This window comes from Aptenodytes patagonicus, chromosome W, assembly GCF_965638725.1.
Source record: "Aptenodytes patagonicus chromosome W, bAptPat1.pri.cur, whole genome shotgun sequence".
Taxonomy (NCBI): Eukaryota; Metazoa; Chordata; class Aves; order Sphenisciformes; family Spheniscidae; genus Aptenodytes; species Aptenodytes patagonicus.
The window spans coordinates 5,340,618-5,367,826 of NC_134981.1; the positions used below are offsets into that span (position 1 = coordinate 5,340,618).

Below are 27,209 nucleotides of genomic sequence, written 5' to 3' on the forward strand. Positions count from 1 at the left end.
TTTGTTTCTTGGGGAGTGGGGTTTAGTAACTCTAATGATACTGTGCTTATACAAAGTACTATATAAGTGCTTTGAGATAAACCGCACAACCACCAGTTAGAAACCAAAGCTGTTCTCTACAAACACACATCTGTTTGCAATGGTTTCTTTCCTTCATCCTCCTTCCCTGACATCCCCCTCCTGTCAGCTGGTTCATCCCCAAAACACAGAAAGTTGGTTTTGTGGGAAACATATTGAAGTAATTTCTTACCTGTGAAATCAAAGCTTATAATGAATCAGTCTGCAAGCAGTGCTCCCTGACAAACAACATCCCTGCCAAACACGAGATTCAGCCAGAAATCAAATTTCTAGGTGTTACTGTTTACTAAGAAAAATCATCAGATCATTTTTATTCGCAAAAGATTCTATAAAGCCTCAGTTTGATTTCTATTTAATAAAAATAAGATGGTGGGGGGCAGGGGGAATAATTCAAATCTCCTAATGCTGTTTGGGCTTACTGGCTTTGAACGGAATTGATTTCATATTATGGATTTCCATCTTTGCCCTTCACTTGATACAATACATCAGGAAACAAACACTAGGTAGTAATTTAACCATACTGTTAAGCATGTTTTTAATAGGCAGGTGACCAAACAATATTTTGTCAGCTAGTTTTAAAGAAGACTTTTATGTAATTAAATGCGACCAGCCACATTCAAATGTCCAAATTCATTTCATCTTTTTAGATATATATAAAGGATTTTTACCATTGCTATTATTATTTCCTACCCTAAGCTTCTTACAGTCATTAAGTGTACACTTTTCTAATCTGACACCACCTCTAAAGAGTATTGAGGAATTATTCTCATTTTTATCTGTAGGAAACAAAACCTCAAACAGGTTGAAGCCCAGATCCTCAAGACCATTTTGATAGTTAAATCCCTTAGGTTTCAAGGGAAATCTTAGAAGGTTGATGAGTTGGGTCCAGGCGATTTGTGCAGTCGTAGAGGAAATGTGTGGCAGGGAAGCAGCTGAACTGTAGCCACCTTAGATCTGTAACTGTTTCCGAACCTCAGGATGATCCTTTTCCTGACTGTGGAATAAACCTTTTCTCTAAGGACCAAAATCACAATGGAGGGAAGTACTTCTTTTCTTCTAAGTGAGAAATAGTCATATGCCTTTGATCTGGAAGTTCAGGAATGGAAAAAACAAATATGAAATAATGTTAAGATTCTTTCAGGTCTCCTTTTAATGCATAAAGGAGGAGTTTGTGGATGGTTGTGACTGAAGGCAACAGAAGGCATTGTTTTTCCTGGGCTATGAGTTTGCTTCCAGACTTAGGTCCTGTGCTCCTCAGTCGAAAGTATCATAAAAGTAATCTGCAGGATTAAGGAGCAACAGAAATAGTTTCATTTTCATTTATTTCATGTATTCCTAGCACCAATGTAACCACATATATTTTTTCACTGATGCCCTTTGGAAGACATCTAGAAATCTTGGGAAAGTTTCGCAGTTCATGGATTTGGAGCCACCTGTCCTTTTTGGGGTACTAAGCCCAAGCAATAGTTCCCAGAAATTAGCTGCTCAGCCTCTCCAGCAGTGCAGGTTCTCTCCACTATGTCAGGATGGACACGCAAACACAGAGTGTGCACGTAGGTGGCTTGGAGGCAAAGAGCAGCGGTAACATAAATCCAGTCAATCGGAAACCACAAGGATCTCAAGGACTTCAGATCCTTTAAGGACTATTTCTGCTACGGCTCTCATAAGCAATACAAGAAATAGCCACGGTTTAATGGCTAGACTACGGGATGCTGTATGACTGTATATACTCGACAGGCTGCTCCTCAAACTGCTCATGTCCTTGTATTGCCTGTTAATGGCAGAATCCTTCTTCATCGGCTCAATCCCACAAAATCTTATGTATGTGCTTAACTTTCTGAACTCCGAGCAGTCCCACTGACTTCAGCATAGCTACCCCCAGTGCAAAATTAAGTGTAGACATAAATCATTGCAGGACTGAGCTTATAGTACAGCGTGGTGAATAGTTTCTTTTCAGGAAAACATTTGTTTCCTGAAGGCACCATTTCAGCTTAAAGTTTTCACATATTTGTGTTATGCTTAGTGAGTCAGTTGGGAAGCAGTGTTGAAGGACAACTGGAAATGCCCAAAATACACATTATTAAATACAATATTTTAAATTTGGGGAGATAGACCCACAAAGGAATTTAGATGCCGTGACAATGTCTAAGAAAGAAGTGTCAATGAAATTTGTACTTTTCCGTCTCAGCCCAAATGAGCAGGGTTATCATCTGGGAAGAAAGAGTTTGGAGTTTAAATTTCCTCTTTGCTTGAAAGTATGAACTTGAATTTAAGTCTCCAACACCTTTAGAAAATTATGTCTTAAACAATGGACTGTGGAATCTGGAAAGGTTGCACAAGGCTAGGTTTGTGAACCCAGTCCTCTGGTGATTTTAGTGCTCCCTTCCAAATGTTAAATATATGTTAAAAGTGACCAATTAAAAAAAAAAAAAAGAAAAAAAAAAAAGAAAAAAAGTCATATTTCCAGAGTGATTAAAAGCAATGTCATGGCATTTTACTTAATCACATTTTGTGCTGTGATTGAAGCAAACAATAAGAAATTATTCTCAAGGATCTAGCTATGACAGCGGTGACTCACAAACAGGACTTTAAGGTACTCCCAGTGTCTAACTATTAAATATTTATTATAGTTCTATAAAATTTTACATTCATTGTACTGCTTGCTTGCTTTACCAATTCTCAAGGGACTGAGAAGATTCTGTATTTGTTTCCCCTTTCCAGCACATCAAACCCTTTTTTCATAACACCCCTATTAAACCATACGTCTCCCCAGTTTCCCGTAGATTGTCACTGAGTCGTATCGGTATCAGTGCAGAAACTCCAGCTGAGTCTCGCTGACGTCAGTCAGAAAAAGGATGGAAAAAAATTGCCAAACCCCAGAATTCTTAAAAATACTGCAGTTAGCAAGACCATCCTTAGTCAGATCACTCATGTTGAATTGCAGCTTCCTTTCTGCATTTGCATGTTGATTGTCAATGCTTTCTTATCTGTCTGTGCATCATCATGCATATTGCCGGCATGACACAAATAAACGAGCTAATGAATAAATAATAGCAATCAATAGAAACAAACATAGAACTGACTGGCCTCCTTCTCATTGTTCTCACTGAGTGAGACGCCAAAAGTAATCAAGCAGCATAAATTATAAAATATAAGTTCAACATTAGAAAGTCATTGTTTCGATATTTTAAGAAACCTGCAGCGTGAGTAAGGTAATGTACTGGATATAAAACATTTAGACAGTTTTGCTTTGCTTTCAGCGCATGCCTACCTCCGCTCCCACTGAAGTCAACAATAAGCCTCCTGGTGCAGAATGTCTTCCAAAATCTTCTAAAATGGTTTCTACAAAATAAAGTGTTTGCTTTTTTTTTTTTTAACCTAGAGAAATTCTCCTCTCTAAGGGGTTGGTATGTCACAGAAAACCAGTTTAACCCAGTTTGCTGAGGACCTGAGGACTTAAGAGACACGTACTTGTCAACAGAGACTTTCTGCACGCGATTAAATGGTGAAATTCTCCTATGGAAGTAGTTATTATTGAAATAATATTGAAATAACTGTTTTTAGCAGATGCATTACTTCTTCTCCAAGTGCTTTTAAGCATTCACACTCCTCTTGAATCTTTATTTCACCTCTTCCTTTTGTCCCTTTCGTATATGTACATGGAGAAGTCCTATTTCCATTTGCGATGCTTACCACAAATCTGCTTTAATTCAGTGATACCAGTACTTCTCGCAGTTTCTTTGTGTTCTTCCTATCTCTAATGACCCGTTGGCCATATATTTACATGCAAGGAGAAACCCCATTGAGAACCACAATAGCTGTGGAAGAATTTTGCAGCATCCAGCACAAAGGAACCATCATAATCGATTGTTAGCCTTACCATAATACAGCTACATTTAAAAAAACCCAACAACAACAACCAAACAAAACAAACTACCAACAACAAAAAAAACAAACAAAAAAACCCCAACACAATAGCACTGCATGACTAATAACAACAATCACCTGTAAAGCGGAGGGTGCCTTGCAACCCCTCTTCCCCACTGGATGCCAGATTGTGTTTTATTAGACAAAGAAGGCTCCAGTAGACAAAACCCAAAAGATTACGAGGGGCCGTGTTGCACTTGTGTGTAATTGTTCTGTAGTGCCATATGATAATTTACAATACGTGTATATAGAGATAATACCACGGGGTGTTTTTCTCTAGTAGAATGCATATCTATTGTTAAGTAACTGATGACAAAGGCTGGCACATTATTAAAGGCTGGACTGAGCTCAGAATTTAATATTCCCCTCGCATTTCAAGCAATTTTCAATGTCCACAACTGTCATCTAACATTGTTTCCAAGTTGCAATTCAGTGGGAGAAAAATAGCTATCCATGTAGGGCTTCACGGTGACACATCTGTTATGTTATTTATCTTAAGGGTGAAGACAGGAATGAACCAACTTCCAGCCTCATAATTCAGAACGGAACATAATAGAAATTAAAGGGAGAAAAGAAAGGGACAGCATCTTTGTGTGAATGTAGGTTAATGGAGTATCATGTGAAACTGCTTTTGCCAGAATTGCTCTCCCTGGTTCCTTCCAACTGCACTTATCATGATGTAAATCAGGAGGAGCTTCATTAAGTGAATTGACTCACATTGGCCCAAACAGCTGTAAAACAGATCTGAACGAGGCACAATATCACTGCAAGGGGTCTGTCCTGTGAAGCCTTTCCGTGATTAAAACGATGGGACGAACACTCGAACCTTTCAGACCTGAAACGTGTTTCTCCTCCAAGGCATCTGCCCAACACTGTATTTTTTTAAAGCATTCCCCCCTTTGCACTTCAGTATTTTGGGGCTTGCCCCACCCGCCCCTCACCAGGACTCGCCGCACACAATTTCATGGAACTTCCAAACATTTCCTGTGAAGCAAAAAACCAAACTTTCTGAACTCTACTTTGCTTAGGGGCATCTAATCTTGAAAGTTATGTGTGCTGTTAAAAATTGGCTTTCAAATCATGGAACTAGGCCTTTAGGGATACTTTCTTTCTCTTCTTTTTCCGTTTTTTTTTTTTTTCCTCTTCATAAGAAGTTTCAGAGCTGCAGAGCCTCAAGCCAAAAGAAATAGTTGTACAGGCAAGTTTTCTACGCCGAATCTGAGAGAACAAGAGGCACGCTGGGGTGCTTGCTAGGGGCTATCTCGCCCTCCCGCAGTCGCATGCCTCCCACAGCGCTCCACGTAGCTGATATGAAAATGAGTACATGAACTCCTGGGTGAACTTTTAAATTTGCCCTGCTTCTTCCTCTCACCTTGGCCGTTTCAGACACACTCTTCTTGTTCGAGGATGACTTTCCAGCTATTTTTCACCCTTCTAAAATAAAATTACATAGATGTATGAAAATGAGTCAGCTGGAAAAGCACAAAACCTCTCCAGTAACAACGGTTACCAGAATTTGATGGTCCTAGAGCACTAGTTATCACTGCTTCTGTGCTGGGATTGTGCTTTTCAGCTAACTGGGATTTAACAATGGCCTTTTACATAATTTATCGGTATTCACGGTAATAAGGTGGTCACCAGTCATTGAAGTTCTCGAAGAATATTCTTCTCAGTAACAAGAACATTCCCATTATTAACAGTGCCTTTACTGCACATAGTCCAATAGCACTGTTTGGATCCTTACTGATAACTATTTAGAAAATACAGTTCTTACCCCCAAATTAACAGATCACTACTTTTTCTTGGTATACTGTTATATGTGATAGAGATAGGGCTTTGCTTCTGCTTGTGTTAGAAGACATTTTTTTGTGCCACACAAGACACTACACACTTACAGAATATTCTCTTTCCTACATTTTAGGGCCAAAAGGGATCACTATTCTTCTCCAGTCTGACCTCCTGCATAAAACAACCTTGAAATTTTGCATTGTGAGCCCTGAAATGGTAAAATTAAATCAGAGAAGATGAATGAATGCTGTCAGATTTCATGTTAAAAATGGCTTTTCAAAGATGCATGCATGAAGATAAATGCTTACGTTAAGTGTTTCGCACACCAAACGGGCTGTTAGATAGAAGACTTCTACTTTGGCACTATTATTATTATTTATAACATATTACGGCACTGCCCCCAGTTGTGCCTTTGTAATAAAAGACAGATTCCCTTTCCTTCTCCCTTCCTGACTTCGAGAGTTTGCAAACAAAGGCACTGACCATGCCAAGCTTCACACCCATGGTGAATCTCACACGTTGCAAGTTTTTCCTCTGAAATCCCTGTCTGTGCGCAGACCAATGCAGACGATGCTGCAACTATGTGCCTGTGCCCATACAAGCACAACGGTACGGTTGGTGGGAGGGTTTAAGTACTTGCTCATGTTTGTGTATACTATTTTTACATAGAATTCACAAATGATTTCTTTTTCTGAAAGTTAAACAAGGGAAATCCCCCGGTTAGCAGAGATCATAGCCAGTTCATGCTTCCACTGAACTGGATACTGGAAGGCAAGCGCACGGGTCAGGGTGTGAGATGTCACTTCATGTTTCCCCATCCCAATATCCCACAGGGACAGGAGATAAAATTTATTTTACACACTGAGGAGTCCTGGCACAACACAGATACATTTCTTGCCCCCAAAATCACCAGCTAGCAGCAGAACAACAGGGAAAATGCATTTCCCTGCTTCCCAGGGTCACACGGTTTGTGTGGTGGTCTGTCCTGCATGAGTGAACAGAAGTACAAATATGCCATTTTCTCCTGCGTACTGATCTCTGTGTTTAGCTTACCTACACAGAAGGTTTTTCAAATGCACTTAGCGGGTATTAACTTGTAGTTCCTTACAACTCTCCAGTCAGATTGCTGAGCAATTATACACATACTTTCTGTTTTCAGAAACTCAGACAGAGACTCCAAGGACTAAATCAACCTAAGGTGCAGAAATTTGTTCTACCACAACTAATTATCCAATGAAAACTCTCAGTTCAGCAATATATCTGAAAATAGAGTGCTCGGAAAGCCAGCCTAGCATTTCAGTCTATTTATAATACAAACCTTCACTATAGCCAACGTTGTTAAGAGGTTTTTATAGTATATAGCATGAAGTTTTGGTCTTTAATTACTCCTTTAATCTTTGCTTGCCTTGTTCCTGAGAACAAGTTACACTCCTGCCTTTTACAGGATAAACAGCTTCCAGGAATGCATCAGACTGCCGCAGGGGTCAGAGAGTGCATTTATTGAACACCGTTCCATTTCAGCCTAAATCCTGACTGATCTGTTTTTGCTTAGTGGAAGTGTAATTAATATAGCTAATTAACAAATGACCACCCAAAATTTTTGATTTTTTTTTTTTTTCCAGAGTAAGAGAATTTACACAAGTCTTCATTTGTTTCATGTGGCTCCTCTTCCACCTGGAAGGGTCAGCTGTTTGTAGGGATGTTAAATCCCTATATGTTAAGTTGAGGATTATGTTAAATAATGTTAAATAGATGTTAATACAGGGATTATGTTAAATCTAAAAAATGTACTGATGTTGTCCGTTTGTGTTGTCTGATGGACAGCTCATAGAACTACAGCATTTTTCTTTTTTGTTACACTTTCAGATCATATCTGGGGGTCAAGATAGCACTTTGACTCCTGTTGCAAACTCACAGGAGGTCCTCAAAGACAAGGTATTTGCTCTACTGTCCTGCAGCGTGACAGGGAGATGTTTGTTTCACAATGACATGCCTTGTTCCCAACTCCTGGAAACACTGTGGAGGAACAACCCTACTGTTTTCTAGGTACCCTTGAAACGTGTCTTGAGGTGCTGGTTAACGGGAGAACAACCACTTCTTGCAATTATAGATCTCTCCTGTAAGAATAGAACTCGCTTATTCACCAGATATCCCCAAATCATCCTTAAGAGAAGATAAACATTAAAGGAAAAAGGGATATTTACTACTGTACATTTTTGACATTTGATTCAGAAACAGATGCCCCAGGTGACAATTGTCCACATCTTTGCTCCCTCCACCTCAGCTTCCATTCTCAAGTAAAGTGTGTATGATTTCCCTCATGGAAGAGGACCCTGATCTGGAGATATACCCCCTTACAGACCTAACTTCTCCTTGGGATTCAAATTCAAAACTCTCTTCATTCAGGAGGATTTCTCAGGACTTCAGAAATATGTATGACTCTTGAGCATGGCAAATTAGAGATATCTCCTTGCCCACAGCATAATTGTTGGAAATTCATTCACCCGTTGGAAAGAAAGAAGGTTTTTCTTGCCAGAGAGAGATTCAATCATTCGTACGTAACTTTTGTTTTCCCAAAATCTCTATTTCATATACACTGATGGCTGACCTGTGCTCATGCATGCAAGTGAGACTTCATGCGTGTGGTTAGTTCTTAATTCTTGGACAAGGTTCTTGGACGCAACTGTAGCTGGATGAGGATTTGAGAGCTTTCTGGAGTGCTGACACTTCACCCTGTTTTGACCAACATCTGCCTGTTGTAAAGTTATTGTGCAACACTGGAGAGTTACTGATTGGTCACCAAAGGCATATGGACCACATCAGTTCCCAACGTTAAATTGGATTAAGATTTTAAATGGGGCATGGTCACTGCATTGATTTTCTGGAACATGCTAAATTTCATAGGAGAAGAAGAGAGGAGGAGTTTTCTATAGATGTTTAAGGGAGTTGTGAATAAGTAACAAGAGTTTCTTACTGAGACGTGGCATATGATAAAAGGAAGGAAGGTAGGTCTGAGGAGAACATTAGTGACATTACTCCATAAGAACCTGTGGACTATAGCTGAAGGACTTTGGACTATGACTAGGAAAAAAGAAGAAAAGGAAAAAGAGAAAGCGTCAGAGGAAATAAAAGTAGAAATGTAAGGCATGGGCGAATATATCACAAAAGTGTATGTTAATAGTTGATAGTTGAATTGATTGGCTTAACAGCAGTGAAAGCAAAACTGGCTAAACCATGAGGTTTAGGAGACCAGACTTACTAATGCAATGATTCTGCAGTGGTAATCCTCAGACTACACAAAGCCACAAGAGTCCTGGAAGCGTATGGCAAATGGTCTGTGCAACTGCACTAAACAGTAAAACACATTAAGTTTATTTCCTACAGCTGCGCAAGTTGCCTGTGATCAGCTTATTTGAATTTCTGGGGGTGACTGAGCTCAGGAATGATTTGTACGTTTGTTCAAATGGGTTTTTAACTCCAAGGAGAGTCTTCTCCGCAGAGCTATCTGAATTGCTGTTATTGATACTTTGTGTAGCTACTTTTCTTCTCAGAAATTGTTTGCAAGCTAGTATTGATTTCTGAAAATTGATTTACTTATAAACATTCACTAAGCAGCTTTGACAAACGGTTTCTGGACTATGAGGTATTCATGAATGGCACCTACTCGCCATGAAACATACATTATGCGTCATGTTTTACTTCAGTCATACGGTATTGCTGCTGTCCCTGGACTGGTCAGTTAAAATGTAACTAGTGACTGGATGACTGAAGTGTAATGGCCAATCTTGAATCATGAATGACATATAAATATTCAGAAAAGCTTCTTTTGGGGAACACAAGGGACCTGAAAACAGATTCAGAAGCAGACTGCGGTCATTCATATACTCATGAATAACCTTACAAGACCTCAGAGGAGCAGAGAAGTAAATCCACATATTAATTTGTGCCTAACCTCATTTTGTTATTCCAAGGGCTCTAATCTAACCCAGAGGGAGAGCAGAATTTACATGAAAGAGTCATTAGAAAAAATGTATAAACAGCCTTTGAAACAGAGATGAACACAGAGATCTATCTCCTTCCAAAGCAAGCATCCACCATGCTAGATTTGAGAGCTCTACAGTCAGTTGATGTCTCTTTCAGACTAAAAAAAAATCTTGGGTTATTTTCTCATTAGCGTCACTGTTCCTACAAAGAAGTGATAAATTTACTGTAGCATAATCTGGTGTCTGTTGAGCTCCCTGTAGGAGCCATGAGGTCTATTTCGAATCTGTTCAGGTAAAAGTGAACTCAAACCTAGGCTTTACATGGAACCACGTGCTCCAACAACGAGGACTGTTAACTTCATTTACAAAGGATGTGCAACATCAACAGCTTTTCCTCTTTTACCTACCTTTTAAAGACTGGCTACAGAAAGGACGGACTCGGGCATGAGGAAGCATTACTGTACTTTAGAACACCTGCAGAAAGAAAATTAGATGCAGGGAAGCTTTATTTTTGTTTTTTTTTTGTTTTGTTTTTTTCCTAAAAAATGTCATTGATGGAGTTCAGGCTTATCCAATATTAGCTGGCAGTTCAGATAATATTTTCAGAGTTTAAATTTTGACTCTGTTCTGAGGAAAGGCACAACTCAGTATAACTGAGCAAGTTCTATCAAAACCAAGTGATACAGTCAGGGATATAGTCAGCATTCAGCAGACTGCAAATTATGTCTCTATCTAGATGCCTATGAGAAATGGCGGTACAGAGAAGCAGATCTTTAAAAATCAAAGTCCTACCAAGGGCAAGCAATTGAGATCCACAATATGCAGTCATCTGTTTGGTCATTTTCAGAGCTTTTCTTTCTCTCATCAGAGGCAATTGAGGGTTAAATGCTAACTTTCTTATCAAATTGTGAAATATTAAAAAAAACCCACTCATGACAGCACTGTTGGGGCCAAACTTCCCAAGGGTTGTGATGATAAGATTATGATAAGGATATCTAGAAAAGAAATATTCTAAACTAACGAGATTAAACAGGGTGAGATCATCCATTGATGGATTTATCCCGTAACCAAGAACAATGTAATGGGATTAATGATGAGGATTTTTGATCATAATAAGATGTGGGCTGATGCCTGAGAGAAAGTTCAGTGGTCGCAACAACTGCAGCGAGTCCCATGTGTAAAGACAACATAATAATGCTTAACTGGCAAAGTGCCTTGTTGTGAAGAGAAGCCTTTGCTATCATTTTATGGGAAAGCTCTGCAGAATTTAATAGACAACTGCAGTCTTCCTTTCATTATTATTTGTACTTTCTGACTGGTCCATCTAAATGCAATAGAAACACTGTCCATGGCAAAGCTTTTTATACAGCCAAAGCATCCTCCCAAGTAACCTTATTTGCTACTGGATATAATACGTTGCACATTTAACAGGGAGGCAGATCTTTGTTATGTGCTCCCTTTGGCCATAGGGATGGTCTTTCCTGTGGGGGTTTCATATCAGCACGTCATGGGCTTTTTCCTCTCACTCTGCGAGCTTAGTTTGGAAACTGTAAGGCTTAGGTCTTACGAGGACTTTGGACAGCCCCCTTTGCCCTCGCTTGGTGAGACTAACACACACTTGGTCACCTGGGGACATTTCCAGGAGAAATGTGTGTTACAGAGGTCTGTCGTGATCTGGGCTATGCTGGTCTCAGGGAGAAATTCATCTCACCTGGATGTCAGCTGGTCACCCTAGGTCCTCCTTGTGGTTAGTGATGAGAAATAGGGTATTCTGTACAAATTCATTTCACCAACATCACAAGGTTAATGTTGGGTGATATGAATCATCTTTAAAAACATCCCTCTTTCTCATGACAAAGTGAAAACAGAGGGACTAGTTCAAGAAGCCAACTATATTTATTCAGGTGATAATGAAAGACTGTTCTGTATTATGACTTGCCTCTTTTTCCCCAATATGCTAGGTAGACTTGATCAATGTGATTGATTGCTATTGTTAGCGAAACTATATGGGTTTTATCGGGAAAAAAAAAACCCTTTAGACTTCTGATTGCAAAATCTTTTTTGGGTCTCTATGTGAAATGAGACATTCTCACAAATGCTCCTTATTAGATAAGAAAGTCACTCTTCTTGCTTCAGAAAAAGAACAATTGAGCAAAATTTTATTAACTTACCGTAACTCTAAAATAGTCTTACAAATATTGGCCAGCTGAACACAGAGAGATCCTGTAATGTCGTTCTATTTTATATATGGGGAAACACAGACATCAAAAGATGACATTGTGAGCACTGTGAAATAATTGGTAATAATTATTAAAAAGTTATTCTATGGGGACTCATCAGTTAGAAGGCCATCAACGTAAAAAAATATAACTAAGTGCTCTCCAAAAGCAGGATGAGAGACTCCTAAAATACACAGTTTTAACGGAATTCATTGAACAAAAAGGCACAGTTACAAGTAGCAGTCAGAGAGTGCGTATAACTACATAGACAGTAAAAGGAAAAAAAAATCTTGGCAAGTATGTGCTTTGAAGTTTTCCACATAACTACGCTTTCATAAAGAGAGGCCACGCACAGACTCCGTTGAACCCAAACAGCTTGTCTGAAACAACCCGCTTACAGAAAGCTTTCAGGGAGCGTGTTTGACTGTTTTCAAGATTATATTTATGTTTATGTTCCTTACATGTGCTTAAAACTCCAGATCTTTTTTATTGGCTTTGCTTGATTTAGACCAAACCCAGTTCTTCAAATAATTAACATTTTTACAACTCAAAAATCCTGTATAGGTACTTGTTTGCAGCTGAATTTCAGCCTAATCATATCTAAAATAATCTTAATAATATTCCTAAAGTATTTGCCAACTCTATCATCCATTAACTTTTTATGGTAGGCAAACACTTCATGTTTTACTGACATATTCCTAAAACATGTACAGAGGGAATAACTAGGCATGGGGGCAAGAGAGTTATCCTTAATTTGTAATTTCCTGTTATTGTAAATTATACCTGCTCTGCATCTTTATGGCCTCCTTCCATCTTGAAATGTTACTATGTTACTTTTCTGTTTAACTTATGCACCTTGAATGCTGTAAAAACTACCGTAAAAGTCAATAAAAATGCAATAACATTGTGTCAATCAAAAGCAATGGAGCAATCTCTATTGAGCAAACAATTGGAAAGCTACAGCTAAAATGCAGTTGCACCGTGTTGCAATTGATTAAAGATATGAATCAGAAAATTAAAAGTTTTTTTTTTTCCAGTTTTAGTTATTACCAGTTGCTTAATTTATGGAGCCGTTACTTTGATCCTATCTGGAGTCCTGGAAAGAGGCTACCAGTACAAACAGCGATACTGTCTTGTGTTGCTTCCATTAATATGGATTACCCATGATCATCCTAAATGTACAATCATTCAGCAAACGTTGCCACGATATAAGTCCACTTCTATGCTGTTTATGTGAATACTTAGGTAAGAACTTCCTTTTTTTTTTTTTATCAGGAACAAGAAAACAGTTGTACTAAAGGTCCATCCAGCTCAGTATCCCATACCTGACGGTGCCCTGCAGCAAAGCCCCAGGGAAGACTATGGTAACAGGGGAAGCGCAAAGTCATCCTTCCCTAGTATGACCTTAGTAATGTGGCTCAGGGACCTCTGGACCCAGCGCTGCACAGCTTTGTCTTTAACAGTCTTTGCTGGATTTTTCTCCCCTGCACTTGCTTAATCGCCTCTTGAACCCAGTCTAGATTACATGTGAGCTTTCAAGCAAATAACCTGGGGGGGTTGTGCTGATTTCAGCATCTATTGTAACTTCACGTTTGAAGATAAAATTTCTCACAGGGCCACCGGAATGGATCAAAAGTTGAGCAGAGAGGAAGCCATCACCTCAGCGATGGAGATGGGGATAGCTAAGAAAAGAGATGGGTAATTTCAAGGCCAGTGTTCGTATTTTTTTTCTGCTCTATCCAATTTTGGTATATGCCTGCGAGTAAAATAGCTTCTTCAAGATTCCAGACATCCTTTTGGTAAATATGGCAATTTGATTCTAAGCTCATTTTACGCACAGCAGATAAATAAGCAATCATAAACTATGTCATCATAAATAAAAGCCTTATTGAGCTCAGGCAATGAAAACCAATCAATAGGGGACACTCATCCCCAGTGAAAGCAACAGCTAATGCTCTGCGGTTCCTGCTGGATACTCTGTCATTGTATTTTAAAACCACAAGGAATTCCCTGTGTCATCAGCAATGACCACTTTATTGCTGGTGAATTAGGAAATGAGCAGGGATAAAGGTGCATTTGAATTCCACGGACTCATTCATTTAGCCCATCTTCCAATGCAGGAGGATCACCTGGTTGTCTCATGAGTTTGGATAGGTGCAGAAAAAGAAAGACAGGCTCTTCCTTGAGTTTCAACTTGCACATGATACCAGAGAATGACGTTTTCTGCTCTTCCGACTACAGCGAGGCAAATTAAGGTTGATTATCAGAGAAACAAAGGACTGAGCTGATCAGTTGTCACACATTTATGTCTATTCTTCTGGTTGTTTCGGTCAAAAATCCAAATCCAAAACAAAACTTCTGCAACTTTTCCAGAAGTGTAACACTTCCTAGCATTTCCTAGATGGAATGTGTCCCTTTTTTAAAGAGCAAAATCTCTATTTCAAAGTAACTTTATTCATTTTTTATGAGACAACTTTTTGAAAAAGGATCGTTCCAACCTGAAATGAATAATTTTATTTATGTCTAAACCCCCGATTTTATTCAACTTGGAAAACCATATACCCCCCTGACCCCAGGTATTTTTTATATCATGGAGTATTTTTAATGAATCAGAAGTTTTAGCAAACTGAAAATGATCTATGTTAATTTTGCATTTCTACTATTTATCTCATGATGAATACTATGCTGACTACCATCAGATGCATTAAATCAGACTCATTTAGTCTAAAAAGTGATCAAACTTCATTTAAACAATGCAGTTTCTTTTGACAGTATTAGAGGGGAGAAGAACAACAATTTCAAAACATTCATTTCTCTCTTGCTTAATGAATTATTGATTTGTGCTTTCCTTTTGAATGATAGTGCTCTGATGTGATAAACATTGATTTGAATCTTTATACAAATATTGTATATCACCAGCATCTTATGGCAACAGAATAATACATACCAAGGTGCACCTGAAGGGATGGAATAATACAAAAAAACTTTATGAGGTGCCGCAACTGTGTGTGTGTGACGGTGCATATGTAAAATAACAAATGGGAAAGAACGTAATACATCCAGGGGGATGATAATGATGCAGAATTATAGGAAGTTTACATTTGGGTTAACACTGAACAGGGAACCTTGGAAATGAAAAATAATTACTTTCTACTACTAGTAATTCTTCTAACTTGACATTTCTTGCAACCACAAGTGCATAGCTGTCACAGGTTTAAAGGGAGAGCTCTCTTACACCCTGCTCATGTTCAGAAGCTTTAGCTCCATGCACAGCTATTCACGCCAATGGGAACTACACAGTCAAAAGACAAAAGAAAAGTGCTGAGAGCAGTAAACACACAGATAATCCTGTCCACCAAACAATTTTGCATTTCCTTTATGCACCATTTATTTCAGACAAAAAAGCTGCTGAGAGATTTACGTCAAAGTGATTTCCACAGCTCAGCTGCTCAAGGCTGGGGAGATGATTGAAGCGCTGAGCTACACTTTCCCGGGGACGTGTGCATACCCCTCTCCTGCCATGCCTGGGGGTGAGAGATCTCACACGCTCTCCCTCAGACAAGTTCATTTCTAGGATCAGCTAGGTGGCTTTTAGCAGCCTGGATGAGGGGAAAGAGCCTGTGGTTACTGAGAAACGAAAGGACAATTGTCTTTCTTTTTTCCCCTTGGACAGCAGTAGGACCCCAGCACTGGTTGTCCTTCCTTTGGGCTGTCATGCCCAAAGTGGGCAGGCTGGGAAGGTGTTCCACCACCCTTCTCCTGAGCCCTCTGCAAAGAAGGGAGCATCCCTCTCATGTCCATGGGGGAGAAAGCAGTGCTCAGGGTACACACAGGGCCAAAATAACCAGGTCTTTCACAACACAACCCAAACCATCCATATCCCATTCTAAAACACGCTTGTCATTCAAAAATTCTCAGATAAATATGGCTGCACTGGGACGACGAGTGCTCATGCTGTCTTATACTTTCACAGCGAATTAGACTTGCAACTAGTGACCTATAACTATTATCCACCAGGGCTACACTGACATTTTGCCTAGATGGTTACAAAGAGTGAGGAATAAATATCACCATTCACGGACTAACCAGATCCAAGCACACAAGCTCAGACTAACAGATGCAAAGCAGGGCCAGGGAAATGTGGAAGCTGGGCTCCTTCTCCCTCTAAAATCACAACTAGCAGGTCCAACGCAGTTGAGAGGGTGTTACCATTTATCCTGGTGTAGGCCAACATCAGGATATGATCCCTTAGAGTAGGAAACAATGCAGCTTTCATGTGAGCATCACCACATAGGCAACATTGGCCAGCTTACTATAAAACCCTGGCTCAATGATGTGCCTGTAGGTAGAACCTAACATAAGGTTAATCAGGCTAGGCTAGGTGTACAAATAAAGATATTCAAATAAATTTGTATAGCGATCCATATCACACTTTTTTTTCCATACAAATGCTTTTGTGCATGGCCTCACTCTTTTAAAGTGTCTCTCCAGACTCAATAGACTCAATGGAATGAGATGTCCCTGAAAATTTTGCATGAGACTGTTGCCCAGAAGTAGATGGCTAATTCAGAGTTGAAACTTTAGCTTCTTCTAGTCTCACCAGAATCAGGTATCATATTTCTATCACTCAATAAAAAATGAGTTCTCCATTCCCAGGAAATATTTCTAGTATTAATTTAGAGAATGAATCGCTTTTTTGTGGTTATCAGTAAAAAACCCCAAACAGTCCATTTAAAACCTATTAGCAAGCATAAGAAGGCTAAAGAAGGCATAATTCATGTAATTTTTTTTTCCCTTTCCACATATTTAAGTGTTTTGGAACATGATGCATAACATACACAGCTCTGATTGTCTTGAGGTAGATCAACATCCTGCACCAATGGTCTTACATAGCGAGTGGGAAAATGAAACTTGAGACTTCAGTTTGCAAATAGCTGGGGAAAAAATAGATCGCAGGGTTGAAAACTTGTAATCATTATGGCATTTGCATTATGACAAATTAAAAACTGGTATTCTAGGTTATGAACAGTGCTAGAAAGCTGGTATTCTACACTGTGTATTGCAAGCTCATTTAAAATGTACTCTTCCACGACATGATGAGAACACAAATTATAATTAGGAAAGTAACCCAAGCAGAAAATTAGTCTGGAAGACTAGTCTGAGTGTGCTCCTGCAGACAAAGCCATCCTGTGTCTTAACTTTACTGTCTCAGTATAGGGAGAGATTGATGCAGAAGATAAAGACAAGGACAGATACGGCTTTCTGGGGGGTGGGGGGGAGAAAGGCTTGGCAAGTATGATCCGTAGTCAAGTCGTGCAAACATGCATGAAGAGAAGCCCCACCAGATCCCACCTTTGCAGAGTCACTCGCAGCATAGACTGTTACAGCTGTGACATACAGGTCTATACCTGGATTTTTCTTCCCATAATCCTATTCATAGGCAAAAATCCACGTTTATGAGCGCAGATAAGGTCTGCTGACCCCACCCTGAACCCAGACCCTACTCGCACAAGTAAATGTACCCAACATTTGTAACCAACAAAGGGTTAGCTATAAAGGTAGTGATCTGAGAAAAACGTGGTTCAAGATTTCATTCTAAAACAATGTTTGGGCCAAAAAAGAAAAAAAAAAATCAAAAAGCACTTGCCTTGCTACCACTAAATGATAAACCAGATAAATGATCTTGACCAATTTATAAGCAAGCAAGACATATCTGAAAACACTTGCATTTGAGGTTTTCTCTTCTGGAAAAGTTTTGTGGGGTTTAAAAGAAAAGCCAAATAGTTCTGTACAAATCACATGGCATCTCTGTACCTTATCTAGAGAGACTGGAACAATCCACTGATTGGAAAATTATACCTACCTTTTCGGTGTCTCTTCTTGTGGAAAGGGGACCTGTATACTAGACAGTGGTTACATTGCACTCAAAAGAAAGGATCATAATTTTCTATTAAATCTTATTTGCTTTTTCTGTAAGAGTTGATTTCCTTGAGGCAACTGATGCTACTTCATTGTGAGTAAGAGCACCTACGAGTTCCCAGTACCTTACAGGATTTTGCAGATTTATCCTCATTTAGAAAAAGATAAAAAGGAAAACAAAAAACCTACTGAGGCAAGGAGCTATATCAACATTTGCCCTGAAAAAAAAAGTGCTTTCCTAGAAGGGATCAGAGTTTGGCAAAAAATGTGATGTTTGGCAAGTCTGAAGCTAGGTGCCTACCTAACATACAGGATTTTAAAAAGTAAGAATTAAGATGTGAGAGGCTTTATTTTCTCCAGGGGTGGCCTGTGTCCGTGCCTGTTGGCACATGCAGGACCGGTCAAGACTTCAGCAAAACAGGCATTTGTTAGAAGGATGTACAAAAAACGTTACCAGGTTGCAGAACAACACACAACAGCCCCTGTGCTGTACACTGAGTCCGGCTCTTCTCAGTTACCGTCCATGATCTGGGGAATTTATCACAATTGCTGCAGGCGTTACCCAAAATATTGGCCCTGAATACATCTTTGACCTCAAGTGTAACTGCACAATCCAGAAATTTGGTGCACCCTGGCATCGACTTTTCCCTGGCTGTGGGCTGTTGTCCTGAGCCCTTTTGGCTCCCCTGTCTCACCTGCCTCTGGCAGTACAGAGTAGCAAGTTGAAAGTCACTCTCTGAGCACAGTTTTACCCTAGATATTTTCAATACCCATTTTTAGTTCCTTTTTGGCTGAACTAAACAAAACAAGAGGAACAGAGGCTGTAAGTCAGAGCAGAAACATTGCTGAGAAAGAGTTGCCCCCTGTTTTTTGTAGGGTAAAAGTTACTTGATGTTTAGGGGAACTTATAAAGACATCAAAACACATTCAACCCAAGGCAGCCTTAGACCCAAATCCATCATCCTGACTCTGCAAGAACCCAAATTACCTACAGCAGCTCCTGCTGGTCACTGGGACTCTGCCATGTTTATCTAATCTGTAAGTTTTATTTCTACCTCCTACTCACAGGCTCGTCGGAGCATCTCACTTCAATGATGAAATGGTGTGGAGATTCAGCTGGTAGTCGGTGACAGGAGTAACAAATCCAAACCAGGAAAAAAGCTCCAGAAAGAGTTGCTTGAACCTAAATGAAAGAGCAGATTGATTAGGAATAGTTGTTCATCTAATTTTAAGGCCGAGGTGCATTAAGTTTATTCATTTCACATTAGTTCATATGCAAATTTAAAACTTTTTGTACTGCATTCCATATGTCCAAGAGCTCGGGAAAAGAGAATTATAATTTCACATATAACGCATGGTCTGAGACAGGGTGAATACATGACTTTAGTGTGTATTTAAATCCATCCCTGATCAGAACCTTCCCCAGGAGCAACATTTAATACAGGCTTCAATACTGTGCTTCTGTTCATTTAGAGGTGATTTAAAACCATGTCTGGAGTAAGCATGTGTTTATGAATTGTTGTTCAGGGTACAGATATTTTCTGAATCGGGCTGTAGAAGAAACCCAAAGTTTCCGAAACCAAAAGTTTCCAAAACCAAAAGCAAAAATTAAAGTAATAGCTTACTATTGAAAAGCACATAAACACCTGTGGCCAAAGCTCCTCTTTTAAACTTCATCATTGGGACATGTGTTGCTAATTTGCAGTGCCCATTTTTGAAAACTTTAGGCATAATATATTTTCATTTTCCAAATGTCAAAAACATTTATAAAAAGGAAGCAATTTCTGTAAAGAAAAAATTGGGAAAGGAAAGCAAATTCATTTTTACTGCTTGTCAGAGCCTCCACGTGGGTTTTAGTTTGTATGAAAAGAAAACAATACACGGTCATGGAAAACAAAACCATCAATGATGATGTAGCAGATTTGGGCAACCGAAAGTTTTATTTTTGATTACTGATTCCTGACTTTTTCATTCCTCCCCTATATATTTTCAGAGAAATTCCTTCTGGAAAGTAGCTATATATTATAAGTTAATTTAATTTTAAAACACTGGTTTGGTGACATTTACAGGATATTTAACACTTTCCAAAACTGTGATGGTATTTATATTCCTGGATATAGTTTTAAGAACCTAATTTCAAGTTTAAAAATACTGACTCATAGGCTTCTCGAGATGTGTGAGAAATGTCCTTTAGAACATGCATAAGATGACAAGAATAAAGGTGTTGGGCTAAAAACCTGGTCGGAGAAATAAAAAACCACCAGGAAAGCTGTTAATCTGCTCATGTAAAACTGCACTGAGCAGCCTGCAACCTCCTTCTGTAAGGTTTCTAACCAAAGGGCGTCTTGGGCTGTACAAAGACTTACTGAGCTGGAACTCATTAAGTCCAGCTCAGTAAGTCCTCAGTAAGTCCAACTTGAGGATGCACATACTCTAGGATGTAGCCAACAGGAGGGGAAACTTGGTTATTAACATTTTAGAATCATAGAATCATTAAAGTTGGAAGACACCTCTAAGATCATCGAGTCCAACCGTCAACCCAACACCACCATGCCCACTAAACCATGTCCCTAAGCGCCTCATCTACACATCTTTTAAATACCTCCAGGGATGGGGACTCAACCACTGCCCTGGGCAGCCTCTTCCAATGTTTAACCACTCTTTCAGGAAAGACATTTTTCCTCACGTCCAATCTAAACCTCCCCTGGCGCAACTTGAGGCCATTTCCTCTCATCTTATCACTCTTTACTTGGGAAAAGAGACCAACACCACCTCGCTACAACCTCCTTTCAGGGGGTTGTAGAGAGCGATGAGGTCTCCCCTCAGCCTCCTTTTCTCCAGGCTAAACAGCCCCAGTTCCCTCAGCCACTCCTCAGAAGACTTGTTCTCCAGACCCTTCACCAGCCTCGTTGCCCTTCTCTGGACACGCTCCAGCACCTCAATGTCCTTCTTGTAGTGAGGGGCCCAAAACTGAACACAGTATTCGAGGTGCGGCCTCACCAGTGCCGAGTACAGGGGCACGATCACTTCCCTGCTCCTGCTGGCCACACTATTGCTGATACAGGCCAGGATGCCATTGGCCTTCTTGGCCGCCTGGGCACACTGCCGGCTCATGTTCAGCCGGCTGTCGACCAACACCCCCAGGTCCTTTTCCGATTTTATTATTGAACTAGGCAATAACACTTTCTGAAAGTTCAGTATTTCTATTTACTGGAGTTCCTTGAGTCCAGAAAGCAGGATATGTATTCCCCGTGAAAAGGATTTTCTGTGTTGGCAGCTTTCAGAATACCTGGTGCTTATCATACAGACCTGGATTCAAGTGGTAACACAATATCTGGTTTTGTTATGAAAAAAAAAAAAACCCAAAGAAAATGTAAACAAAAATAGTTTCAATATTAATTATAGTGGTTGCAAGAAAAAAAAAAAAAATTGAAATGGCAGCCCTTACAGTTATGCTAGCAGAGGGCAAGGCAGACCCAAAGCTGTTCTTTGCCAAAAAATATCTCATGATCTGAACTTCTTTTCAGGATTTTAGAAACTATTGGGTTAGTAGTTTTCTGAAAGCTTGAAAAATCACACTACAAATCTTTTTGACGAATTTTCCATCACTTGGTTGGATTGAAGAAATTAGAAATGTTCTGCTTTCCTGGGGATTTTCAGCACCTCCTCCTTTCCACCCTCCTACAGATTAAAAATGGTATGATGTAGCAAGACTGGCCGGAAGAAGGAATATGCAGAAGCACATCTCAGAGCCTCAGGCTTGCAAACTCCAAAAGACTGGGATGAAAGCTCCAGATGTGTGCAGCCATGCTGCTAGAAGGTCTAGCCCCAAGAGTATATGTAATGTCCAGTTAAGAACTCTTCCCTTAAATTTGAAACTCAGTGGCTGCTACCCTCTGCCTCCTCCCTTGCTGCCTAACTCCTCCAGTTGTAATTGATGATGCTATTATGTACCTCCATTGCAATATAAGACCCTGTGCAGGCAGTATGCAGGAGCACTTTGAAGGAGCCCTCCAGACAAACAAGAACTGTGATTACTCTTTTCATGTTAAGAATTCTTTAAAAAATATGTGGACATACAGAGAGGTCATTGCAGACCTCTTAAGTGAAATCTGTACCTGCATTAGTGCTCTTCAGCAGCCGAAATAGGTTGAAGAGGACTAAGTATAGAAAAAGCTCAGATTCATTTCTGTCTTCAGAGTATACCTTTTCCTATCTGACCTCTAAATACAGTTCCTGTAGTGCTTTGTCCATGAGGACCATTCAGTAGTCCCAGTGATTTACCAATGGCCAAAATCCTACATCCAGATATAGGCGTTGCCCTTTAATTGTGATGCCCTTAATAAATTGCTATGCCCTTAATAATTTGTTTTAACTTTCGGTCAGCCCTGAATTGGTCAGGCAGTTGGACTAGATGATCATTGTAGGTCCCTTCCAACTGAAATATCCTATCCTATCCTATCCTATCCTATCCTATCCTATCCTATCCTATCCTATTCTATCCTATCCTATCCTAATTGCTAGCCCCAGACTCAGATCGGTACCTTATCAAAAGCTTCCCTTCACTGATATATGGAAACAACTCTTCCTCTGGAGCTCCCTGCCTTGGAGGACAGTTCTGGGAATACAGCTGTAAGAGCTAGACAATATGAGGATGGGGGTGAGGTACCTCAGCCTGATTAGAGGGATTTTCTTGACCTCCATCTGATATTTTCCCTTATCTCCATCTCCTGTACTGACATAGAGATCTTGCTACGTCATTTCTGTCCCTGACTAGTATCGGTAGACTTCTCTTATTTACTGATTGCCTTATCTCTACCACATTAACTCAATACACCCTGCAAGTTTTCATCCTCCCCTAGTCCCACAAAGATTTCTCAAGACAGTATGTGCCAATACAGTGCCCAGGTGTGGCCGGAATGGCCCAGAGATATAGGAAAAGATTAGTTCTCTGGTCTGTGACACAATGTTTTATCAAGCTGAATTACTCAAAAGTAAATTCCCTTTTGCTTTACTGCGTGGCAACTTTTGATTGCTTAAAGCTAAAGCCATTTTTCTGAAAGAAAGGGAGGGAAGCATATCCGCAAATTGTTTTACTCTGCTTGTTTGATAGTCACCATCGTGAATCAGACACTGCAGCAGATAAAGGCTTTTAACTTAAGCTGAAAACCAAAGCACCACGACTGCGGCCGTAACGGCTGCCTCTCCTGTGCGGAGAGGGGAGGTAGGGGAAGCTATAACACCATTAATCACTGGATTACCACAGATCAATGCAAACTGAATGGCCAAATACTTTCTTTCTAGTCTCTTTCACTTCCTGTTTGGTTGTTTTTTATTATTTTATTTTAGCTCCGTGTTCGTGCGCAAGAGCCAAATGAATAAAACATCCTTACTGAAATGTAAAAGGGGAGAGAGAAGAGTGAAAAGAAAGAGGGGGAAATATTTCTAGGGTTGGTTTGTATAACACTGGTTTCCAGCGTGTTGCAAATCTACCGGTGTCCCTTTAAGAATACTCTTATCTTGATTTATAAAAGCTAACCACATTAAAAATACAGTAATTAACATGTTCATAATGTAAATGCTAATAATTTAACATGTCAAGCATCTTCATCCCCACTGAATCAATATGAATTATTAAAACAGACTCTTTAAGACCTTTAAAATCAACTTTCAAAGCATGCACTAAACAACCACACCGTTGGCATACAGGAGCACCAAGTTACAAATTCATGTGTTAGACTGTCTGACACACTCGTTCTCTTTGATGGGAAAAAAACAAAGCCAAAAAACCTCCCCTCAAAATCTTATATTCAGAACTGCATAACCTGTATGCATAAGTGAAATAATTTTTTTTTTCTCAGAGATTTTCTAATTTTTTTAAACATAAACCTTATAGAGAGGAAAAAAATAAAAAAGAAAGATAATCTATTCAGGTTAAGAAATAAGTTTTTCCACAACAGAATTGTGTGACAATCCAAAACGCTTTTGAAACAATAAGTAAATAAAGATAATAAAAAATAAATCTAATAAAGTATATTTTAAAGTTCCTAGTTTTAAAACAGTTTCTGTCAAGATTGTTATTGGTCATGAAGAAAGCTGTATATGCATTTGGAAATTGATTTTAAATATTGTAAATATAGAGTAACTCTCAAAGTCAAGGTTATTTCCATGTTTACTGCAGAAAGGGTAAGAAAAAGGTTTATTTTCAAACATCTGCAAAATAGACACAGAATTATTAGGTGGATGCGTCTTACCTCACAGTCAGCTCACGACGCTGAGAGAGTCGTGAAGTCTCTTTTGCGTATATTTATGTATGTAGAGACAGCCAAACGTCTGCATCAGATGGCTGTTTCCTGGTCAACCCATTGAAAGAAGATGTCAGATATGAATTTTTTCTGTTGTTGTTACAGATACAAAATAAATGAAGTTTTGCAATCGGGTACAAAACCCATCACATAAACAACGGGTCTCAAATACTTTCCTGTCATATTGCACAACGCTCGTGTTAACATCTTATTCTACTTGAACAATCAGATAACGGACTGGATGTTAATAGGCCAGAGGTTGTTCTTGCTTTGGGAAAATCTTCTATGCCCGTGAAGTTAATTGATAGGCATTTTTCACGATGCCACAGTACTTCATTACAGCTAGACCAGGTTTTCAGTGCAAGACTGCACCCCCCCCCGCAGGGTATACAGCCAGATTAACTTACACCAGCTGGGAATTTAGCCCTCATTTTCTATATCTTGATGCACCTGATCTCAGGTATAAGTTGAAGTTCTACCTGGGCAACCCTAAATCCCTTCTTTACTGTGAGAAAGGAGGAAACTCATTTCAGAGAGGTTAAAATTTTACAAAGTTTGTGTACTCAGGAATAATTTATGAGGGGTTATAGGTCTGATAGGAGATAAGAGCTCATGTACCTTGCTTTCCTAGCATGAAAAATAGGTCTTAACCTCCTACCACCGCCCTCCAAAAAAACCCCCAACAAACCAACTAGGAAAAAGTTCAGCACTGCCTCAGATGCTCTGAGATTAGCACAGATTACAGTCAAAGGGCAAATAGAAGGTGGAGAATTCCAGATCTGGGGCAAAAATAAGTCAGCTGCAGTTAGGGAGGCTTTTCATGCCTGTTGAAAGGAGAAGAAGCTACTTTATATTTGAGGGACGTGTCTTGCTGCCAGTCCCTCGTGACTTCATAGCAAAAACTTCTTTTCACAACAGGATATGAAATAAGCATGAGAGATGTGAGCATGGTCTACTGTTTTCTAACTTATCTAATGAAAAACATTACCTCTAAACCACTCTTGGTAAGCTCTTAAACCATTCTGGGTACATTTTTCATTATTTCTGAGAACTCAGAAGTATCATTCCATCAAGACCTCTCTGAATTCCTATTTAAATTTCCCAAGCTGTTTGTTAAGGCTACATAGTCACCAGACCAATGTGGGCACTTGATGCTTTAATACATGCCTCTGGAGATAAACACAGTCAGACTTCAAAGTTCTGTAAAAGGTGGGGGAGCCAAAACAAAACTCTCGCTAGGTTTCCCTAGCTTATGTTCTCATGACCTGAACGTGACATAAATTTGCCTTCCTTTTTTTCTCTTTTAAAAAAAAAAAACTTACGCACCTGCAACTAATGTTCCTAAAGTCAGAGATCCAGAGTCAAAAGTTTGACATAAATACAAACAGAATTACAGAGCAATTGGCTTTTACAGGGTATTATTTGTATTGCTCTTTCACAACACAAAGCACACACCGAGCAAGCATTAGGTTACAAGTTTACCAAAGTAGTTAGGGAAATCACATAAAGGCAAGAAACCAAACACCGGGAGAAAAGATTGGGGACAAATGTGAACCTCCTTGGCCGTGAGCAGTGCTGAGAAGTATAACCAAAGTAGATTTTTACTTTTTTCAGTGATGGAATAGGACAACTGTCCAGGAGAGATGAGGTGAGGCTGAAGCCATGAAGAAGGGGAAGGAAGAAGAGAGACAAAGGGGGGAGATGTTACAGTTGAAGGGGATGCTCTTTGGAGGTGATGGCTGTTTATCACCGTGTAAATATAACCAAATAGTATGATCCTTAAACCACTCCAGGACTGTAATTATGTAATAAAAATAACAGTCCTGAATGAGAGGGAGAGTGCAGAAATCCCTCAATACGGGTAAAACACAGATGTTGGAAACAGGAATCGTCTATAACGCATTACAAATCCTCACAAAATAGGAGCCCCTAGAGCCTGTCAGTATAAAACTGGTCAATAGTTAAGTGGGGTACGTGAGACTAAATAAGACAGGGTGGTTCAATGGATTCATTTGCACTTTCTGAGACTCATGATACCGTGAGTTGTTGTCCAGGACTGAGCCTCCCAGGAACTTACATCACACTAATGTTGTCTTGTACTAGATGATTTGCTACAATTTAATTTTGCAGAGATGTAAATGGACACAGCGGTATCAGAATGTGGTAAAAGGATTATCATCTGGAAAAGCTTACACTAATGGCATGAAAAGCGGACAGGATAGAAAGCAAGCAGATACAATAGAGTTGTGATGAGATTACTTGATCATGCATAACTCCAAACTGAGTGTCTTTAATATAAGGTATTATTCTTTAGGGAAAGAAGCACTGAGCAACAGAACATATTGTTCATTTAATGTCCATAATTTTTCCCCCCAAGATTTGGTTTAAAAAATTGTGTCTTTCTATTCTATAACAATGGTAATTTGCTCATTACCACATGAGAAAATTGGTGATGAAGCACAGCCCTTAGGTACGCATGGCTATAATAAAAACAAATACAGTATCAAGGCAAAGTCTTAATGTACAAGCCAGCTTGGTAATGTCCAAGTTTAGATTCTGTACTATGCAAAGAAAGAATCAGGAAAAAAATCTAGAATTTGCCTTATGATTTGCTTTTAGCTTCGAATATCTACTGACTTAGAAGAGGTACGGCCAGTAGTTTGTCATTTCTGCAGGGAAGGTACAGTGAATGACATTTCTGCGTAGGGATGCAGACAGGGTGAACTATACGGTATCTGCAGTGACAAAATATCTGCTGAGAAGAAAAATCATGTGGTTGTCATGCATATCTGATCCTTTAATTACACATATACACACAGACACTGTTAAAAGAAGGGGCTTCTCCAACAGAGAATGCTTCCAGCAGGATTAGACTTGCAAACCTCTGCAGATCTGTCCATTTTAGGGTATGAAGACAAATCTTAAAAGATGAATTGGCACAATGGTCTGGTATTCTTAGAGATGGGAAATTAAAAAGAGGGACAGGGAAA

General features: G+C 39.5%; 1 protein-coding gene across 1 annotated transcript in view; it reads right to left on the minus strand.

Moving 5' to 3' along the window:
• Positions 1 to 24,311, minus strand: part of LOC143171874 (urea transporter 2-like) — a 309,773-nt gene extending 285,462 nt beyond the window's left edge. The window contains exons 1-2 of the mRNA XM_076361005.1: positions 24,169 to 24,311; positions 18,981 to 19,097 (exon numbers count right to left, since the gene is read on the minus strand). The gene's annotated coding sequence lies outside the window, so the exon portion shown is untranslated. The remainder of the gene's footprint in view (positions 1 to 18,980; positions 19,098 to 24,168) is intronic.
• Between the last annotated feature and the right edge of the window lie 2,898 nt (positions 24,312 to 27,209).